We start from the raw sequence: 8,650 nt of genomic DNA, 5'->3' as shown, positions 1-8,650 counted from the left end.
TAATAGTAACAATACAACAATGCCTTAACTTTTTTGAGTACAGAGGAAACTTAGTTGACATTTCATTGAAGACAGATGGAAGTAATAACAAGTACTAACATTTTACCCCCATTAATCTTGTGTTTTTAATGGATAGTGGTAGCAGGAATTATGTTGGAGAGACATTGTTTATTTGAAGGGTATTTCTCCTCATAAAAGGGGTCAATGAAAAGCAACAGCTTGGGAGATTCTGCTCTAGACTATACCAGCCAGATAAAAAATTAGTAAGTGATATTGCAGGAAAGATGTATGAGCAAAGTCGGGCCAATAGCCTGCTGCCTAGTCTTTCAGATTCTAGTTCCACCCACACTACTTCAGGATTTATTTCTCCTCTTTCCTTTTAGGCAAACCTTCTACCCTCTGAAAAACTCTTCTTCCTTAGCTCATTAATCCATGTCTTTTTGACCCTTATAATACATGATTTAAAATATTCTGTTTGCTTCCGCCACTCAGATCACCCACTGAATCACCTCAGCATACATGTATCATTTGTACTGTTTTAATTTGCAATAATTAAATTATGTATTTCTTTGGAAACCCTATTTTAGCCCATTTATATAGCATGAATAATCAATACTATTGAAAGTTCCTTGATGTCAGAGACTGTATCCTCTGTTTCTGTTGCATCTCCCTAGGGTACCTGTCATAATGCTCAGAAATATTTATTAAGCACCCAGTAATGCTTAATGAATGTTATTGACTGACAAGACTTTCATGCAATTGAGATAGCAGCAAGATATCTGAGAGATTTCTTGGAGACAAGCAGAGAAACAGAGGCTAGAGGTGAATAGATTTGAGTTTTATCCATGTAATGAAAGTAGTTTTACTAGACAAAAGTCCTAGTTTTTCTTAAAGCTTTCATGCATGTAAGTGTTGCATGTCTTTAAAGCATTTTCAATGTCTCTTTTGGTATACTATTACAAAATTTGTATGCTTTCTCTCCAAGAAAAATGACAGTTGAAAGATGAAAGAATACCATAATTTATATAATGGTATTATATTTTCTTTCTAATATTCTTCAATTATGGGAAGCTTTAAGATTGTCCCTCTTAGCTAACTACGCCATGTTCTGTAATTTTAGAAAGTGGATTCATCTTACCGTTTTTATCTTCTTGTGACATATCATCATCAAATTTTCAACAGTGTATGTAAGCAGCATGTAAAAATCTAAAATCATACACTCTTTGAAAATATGAAGTATATTTAAATTATAAATGTAATTTGGTATATATCTCCATTTAATGTGGAAAATATTCTGGGACAAATTTGTATGTAAAAATAAAACAAAAGAACCCTAATTTTTCCCTATTTAGGTTTTCTTGAACTACTGCTAGAAATGCCAGAGGAGGGGAGTGGATTATGTAAGCAATGCAATATATACTGAAGATACATTCTTTTTTTTTTTTTTTTTTTTTTGCGGTACACGGGCCTCTCACTGTTGTGGCCTCCCCCGTTGCGGAGCACAGGCTCCGGACGCACAGGCTCAGTGGCCATGGCTCACGGGCCCAGCCGCTCCGTGGCATGCGGGATCCTCCCAGACCGGGGCACGAACCCGTGTCCCCTGCATCGGCAGGCGGACTCTCAACCACTGCACCACCAGGGAAGCCCTGAAGGTACATTCTTGCATGGAACCACTACAGTGCATAACTGACTCAGTAATTCTATACCATGAAAAGTAATCAAATAATCTTCACTTCAGACAAATCAAATGGGCCGTATGTCAGGTGTAATAGCATTTATGGTTATATATGGTAACATATATGTATGTGTAATATGTGTGTATCTCTGTGTTTGTTTACATGTTTATAATAGATTCTGATTAAAATATATTGTGGAAATGCAGAAAAACCTTTAAGATAGTAATTTCTTTTTAAAGGATCTTCAAGAGAGGAAACAATAAGGATAGTATCACAAACTGAAATTTACTATTTTTATGAAAATTGTCATTGATATTAATGCTGTCGCCCATAGAATATAGTGTGTGAAAGAGGACAAGAGCACTGAATATCAGCAAAACAACAAATTCATGGATATAAGATCATGTCTGACAAAATAAATGTGGTCCTCTCTACTAAGCATATTAGGAATTCAGTTTCAATTAATTATATTTCAGGGGCTAATATGTAGCTAAGGTTAATGGTCCTTGGGTCTCAATCTATTTAGTTATTTTAGTAGTGTGTGCCTTTCACTTCAGGTGCTATTGGTAATATGGGATATTAAGGTAATCAGATAACCATAGTTAAAATAAATGAGGGCTTATTTGCCTCGGAGTGATTGGAGTGACTTCTTTCATTTGTTTTCACCTGGCTACTCTCAAGTATCATTACTTTCTGTCCTTTGTCCAGGTGAACAAGGCACAAGGTCTAATATCACGAGTAATTTCTGTAGTCCCGGATCATAGCTCATTGTGAAGGAATTGTGTATTAGATTGTTTGTGGAGCCTGAAACAAGCCATTGAAATGCAAGTACCAGATCCTTTCATTGGAATAACTTTATGAACTGCTAGAATAATTTTTGCATCTTTTTAGAAGATATTTTAAGTCCTTCAAATTTTGGGGCAGTACTGCTGTGAACCAAATTCATTGTTGTATAAAAAAAAACAACAAGGTAGCCATAACTTTTGCTTTTATATACTTACGTTGAGATGAGAAAAAAAATTAATGTCTCTTTCCCCTCATTCATCAGTGTATTATGTGCAATTCTATCAAAGCCATGACCAGGAGTAATGCAAAGCTGTGTGGATAAAAAGCAAATTACAAAAATACTGGTAAAGGTTTGTTTTTATTGATACTATTTTCTAATTTCCCAACATCTGGAATCTGGCAAATGTATAGTAGTTTCATTAGGCAGGTTGATGTGAGAGGGAAAAAAATTGAGGAAAAACTTAAATATCTGAAGGCCACCCTGATGATATCTGGTGTTTGAGATGAGTATGATTTAGAATTGTTCTGTGTTTTATTCAGAACAAAAGAGAAATGAAGGAAATGCTTTGAAATCCTACCCAGTATGTTGGTATGGGATATCTCTTGAGGGTCACATTAAGACAAACATATACACACACATACACACACTTCCTAAAAGATGTTTGAATTGTGAATGAGTGGCCACATGGCAAAAATAATGCATATCAAACTATAAAGGCTGGATATATCTATATTCAATTTACTATTATAAAACTAACAAAAAATTAAAACATCTGTTGTTCTACCCCAGAAGTTTTCAAAAGTGGTGCCTTAAACTGCAACCCCATAGACTCTGACTTAATTTATCTGAGGTGGGATTCAAGAATAGGTAATTGTTTCTTACTCTCCAGGGGATTCTGGTGTGAATACATGGATGAAAACTACTATTTTGCACCACCAACCCTGAGAGGAAAGCAAAGACTTTGGGGAGGATTGTCCCTCAGTTGAACTCCTGGCTCTGCCAGGCTCTGCCACTGACTATGTGTCCTTGAGCAGGTTACTCTAAGAACACTTTCTCATCATTGACATGGAAAATACAAATCCACTGGATTTCTATGAGAATTACATTTAATATTTATAAAAGCCTTGGCAGGGCTCAAAAATACTTGCTCCCTCCTATCTGTAGTGCATTTCTTAGAGTCTCTCATAACCCCAGGTATAAGGTCACTTTCTGTTATAATATTAAGGTAAAATTAGCATTATCTCCCCCACTATATTATGTAGTAAAAATGTTAAGCATTTTGGAGATGAGGTTAATGCATGTAATTATTTCTGGCTGTTGTTATCTCCTGCTTTTAAAGTTCTCATTCTCTGCCTCACATTTTGCTTCTTGCCTCTGACTCCATTTCTACTTTGCAGTTTACTACAGGACAGGGTCCCTATCCCTTTGCTATTGTCAGTATTGTCAGCTGTAGCTGATTTTACAAAAGGTTTGTTATTTGGCAAACAACTTAAAATTTCATCTCAGCTAGCCTTTTCCTTAAAAATCTCTCAATTATTTCTGGGTCTAAAAAATTTTTATTAGTTGTCTCTTCTACTGGGGGTCTGGACTCCTTTCATGTTGCTGTGCCCTTTTCATTTCTCAAATGCCATCACACATTTTTCTAGATTCTTTTCGCTTCTAAATCCCCAAATGCCTACATTGTTTTTAGTTCTGTTTTTGGTTAACTTCTAAGGCATTCATTTATGCCCTGAGTAATATTCGTTTGCCACAAAGTAGCCAAACAAGATATTTTGCTAAATAAAAACTTCTTACTTGGAAGAGGAATTTTGCCAATCATTAGAATAATTTTCCTCCCTATTATACAAGGTTATACAGTTGTAAAATTATAACTGATTATAATTAGCATTATTCTTATATTGCTTTTCATTTTAAAATGTTCTGTAGAATAAGTAGCAAGTTGTTGAGTGTAAGAATATCAAACTGTAGTGGTCATAAGAATAGCCCAGGAGTTTGCTAACCTGTAGGTTCCTGAGCCTTGTGCCTGAGATTTTGATTTAGTAACTTAGCAGTGTAAACTTTAATGGGCATCCCATATGATTCCAGTGCAGGTGTTCTGTGTGTTGCATAGTGAGTAATATAGGCATGATTTGGCTCAGGTATAGCCTAGTTTATTTGGTTCAGCTAGTACCTGTTTATTTGCTGCTATGTATCCATTCTTCTACCTTCTTGCAAAAGATACACTAAATTGGGGGTGAGGGGAATGACCCCATTCTCAGCCATGTGGTTTGAGTGAGATTTACTCCAGCTTAGATCTAGAGGTGTTTTCTGTTTGCCTTAAGCCAAATGGCAGATCACACTGCACCGACCATAGTGTTTAGTTCAGCAAAGGGCATGTAAACCAATCAGAATCATCAATTACTAGCTGGAAGAAATGTTTTTGGTGGTTACTGGGAAAGAATCAGCTATTTTCATTTTTCCTTTGATTTTCTTGTGGACATGAAGCTTGGAACTGCTGTGACTATCTTGTCTAAAGAGGTAAGTTAGAGGAAGCAGATAGAGCTAGAACCTGATGATACCACCAGCCTTCTGCCCAAGGACTAAGCTTACATGAACTGATACATCCCTTTTTGCTTAACCTAGACTTGCAGACCCTCACCTCTAGGTTAAGCAAACAGGAATGTATCAGTTCTTAGAAGAGTAGAATTAGGTAAACTGAAGCAAAGGGATGGGCAGCTAGGAGGCTCCATCTCTTTTTTGGCATGAATGATGCTCATCCTTCTTAGGATAGTTAAATAGTTAAATTTAAATTTAGGCATAGTTAAGTCTGTGCCTTTTGAACATTGGGACTCTGTGTCTACTGTGGTTGCAGCAATGGAGGACAAAGGTAAGAAAAATTCAGGATGGTTGGAGCATGTCTGCTACATTTTGGAACCTTCAGTGAGGTCTATAGGATAGAGATAAGCTAAGGCTGAAACTAGCCTTTCTGACAGCAAAGAGGAAGGAAACATGGTTTTTTAAAGGAAAGCTCTTTTGCTTGAGACCTGTATTTCAAGAGGACTGAAAGACTGATCCCCTGGGGCTGGCAAGTGTGAAAAAGCTCAATGAGGGCTTCCCTGGTGGCGCAGTGGTTGAGAGTCCGCCTGCCGATGCAGGGGACACGGGTTCGTGCCCCGGTTCGGGGAGATCCCACATGGCGCGGAGCGGCTGGGCTTGTGAGCCATGGCCGCTGAGCCTGCGCGTCCGGAGCCTGTGCTCCGCAACGGGAGAGGCCGCAACAATGAGAGGCCCGCGTACCGCAAAAAAAAAAAAAAAAAAAAAAAGCTCAAGGGTCAACCCCATCCAAGGTTAGTACTAATGGAGGCAAAAGAGGTAGCATTGCAGCAGAAGGTAAGATTGGAGCCCCAGAAAAGCCTAAGTGGCTCCATCTGGACAAATGAGACCGTCACCACCATTGTGAGGATGCAGCCTGTGGACCGGGAAGATTCATAGAGCTTCCCTGTCTCATCCTAGCATGTCATACACCTCTAAAGCAGAGGACAAGATGGGAGTAGGAAACTGATTGTTAGGGGAATGGGTAAGAGCACTGGAGATGTATTGTGAATAAACTATATTTTCTGTTTCTGGACCTTGTGTTAGTAGATCTCTGGCTATGGTTACTAGCTCATGGGGCTAACCAGTAGCATATAACTTGAAACCTCTATATTTTTAGGCAGTTAATTCTGTTGCCCAAGAAACACCAAGATTAGTCAGCAACAGGTTATGATTGCTTAGTCCTTAAGCCTATTTTTAGGTTGTCAGCATGTACCAAGAGAAAGTGGGCTGCTAAAGAGGACTAGCCCACAGAAGGGGCAAACACTCCTCCTCTAGATTGGATGGAGACTGCAGCTACTTTGCTGCCCATAACAAGAGCAGCCTGAGATGAGGTCAACCCTTAGATGGAGGAAAAACAAGAAATGAGTATGCCCCTTAAGCCTCAAATCAGGGAGTGCCTGAGGCTAGCCCTTCTTTGGACTTTGTAGATAAAGGAGGCAATAAATTCTCATTATGTTTTGAGTTTTGTTTTTCCATTTGCAGCATAAATGATCATCTGATATACCTGGACATGCCCCTTATGTATTAGAGTTCTCCAGAGAAATAGAACCAATATATGATTTATTATAAGGTATTGGCATACAGGATTATAGAGGTTGAGAATTCCCATGATCTGTTGTCTGCAACTGGAGACTCAAGAAAGCTTGTGGTAGTTAAAAGGTCTGAGAACCAGGAGTGCTGAGGGTAGGAGAAGATTGATGACTCAGATTAGAGGGGGACAACTCCAACCTTCCTCCACCTTTTAGTTCTATTCAGGCCATCAATGGATCGGATGAGGTCTGTCCACGTCAGGGAGGGCCATCTACTTTACTCAGTCTACCAATTCAAATGCTAATCTCTTTCAGAAACACCCTCACAGACACACGCAGAAATAATATTTAATTGGATATCTGGGCATCCCTTGGCTCCATCAAGTTGATACAGAAATTAACCATTACACCTTACAAATAACTTTGTAGTGTTAATTAACTTTTTAGGAGCCTGAGTTTCTTCTACCCTATAATGAGAACAATATCTATTGTGAGCCTCAGGAATAATGTATATAAAGCATAGTGCATGGTATATAATGAGTGCCTAATTAATGTTACTTTTATGGTCTATATCAGTGTTTTCCCCCATCATGTATTATTTAGTCATCAACCTTATTGGGTATTTTGATCACTTTTCTTCACCCCATTGCTGAGAGAGGGATTCCTATCCTAGGATTACGGGGATAGCCAAAAGCATGACACCTGACACTGGACAGATGAGATTGATAGCAATTCATCAGTCCTGGGGGAGGAGGACACTGCATGCTTACCAGGGCCACATGGGGTTGCACTTGGGAATAGAATGAACAAGCAGGGACTGTGGGAAGCTGACTTTATAGTATTAAGAGCATAAGATGCCCCCTGGTTTTTGCAGGAGGGTGTGATTGGATTGTTTGAATAATTTCATGGACTGGCAGGGAATTGAAGACCACTCCTCAGGCATAAATAAGCAGGCAACGTGCCTGGGCATGATAAAAATTTCATGATAAAAAGGAATGTTTGGCTAGGGGATAAAAAGGAATGTTTGGCTAGGGGACCGTATCTGTCTGAGCAGAATGGGAAGGAGAACTTGTAGGAACTGAGGCCGTCTCAGTTTTCCTGAGATGTCAGGGCAACACAAAAATAGTAATTTTACGCCTTATGCCGCATGGGGGTAGAGGAAAAAGCACTTGGATTTAGTTAGAATTTCTGGTTGCCATGTGGCCTATAAAATGAGAATATGCCAGTTCTGTCTCTCTTGAGGATCTTTGTGAAGATTATCAGTCATATTTGTGTCTAAGAATACATCAGATGCTCTTTCTTTTGATTGAGTAGTATTAGAAACAGAATCTTTCGCCCAAGACACCATGGACAAGTTTATTCAGGAATTGGAGAGTAGGATAATGGTTCTCAAGGTTGAAAGTAGTTAACAATAACTGTTGGTGCTTGTAAAACACATACACATGAAACACACTTTACTAATCCACATCCTCAGAGAAGTTTCAAAGTTTTGGTGGTTTAAGGCAGCATATTGATTTAGAAATGTACATTTAACAAGATCTCAGATTATTCTGATGCAGTAGTCCTTCAACCAAACAGTGTCAACATTGGTTTAGTGCCAAGGTTCTCAAACTTGACTGTGCATCAGAATGCATTGAGGGGTTGCTAAAACACACATCGCTGGGCCCTATCCTCAAAGTCTCTGACTCAGTAGGTCTGGGTGGGACCCCCAAATTTGCATTTCTAACAAGTTTCTAGGTGATGCTGCAAGACCACACTTTGAGAACCATTGGTTTAGTGTAGTAATTCTCAGTTGTGTATGATTTTTCCCCCAGGGGACATTTGCCAATGTCTGCAGACACTTCTGGTTGTCACAACTGAAGGGTGCTACTGATATCTCATGTTAATGCTGCTGAACATCCTACAATGCACAGGACTTCATTCCTTCCCTACAACAAAGAATTATCTGACCCTAAATGTCAATAGTGCTAAAGTTGAGAACCACCAATGTAGTGGCATTTTCTGGGGCGGATTGGTGAGATAGTCTCCTCATGGCAGCAGGTGCACATAGTTCATGTACATAGACACTGTAGGGAGTTGGCCTG

Source organism: Orcinus orca, chromosome 12 (genome assembly GCF_937001465.1).
Source record: "Orcinus orca chromosome 12, mOrcOrc1.1, whole genome shotgun sequence".
NCBI lineage: Eukaryota > Metazoa > Chordata > Mammalia > Artiodactyla > Delphinidae > Orcinus > Orcinus orca.
The sequence above is the reverse complement of the archived record's forward strand: the minus strand, read 5'-3'. Positions refer to the sequence as shown.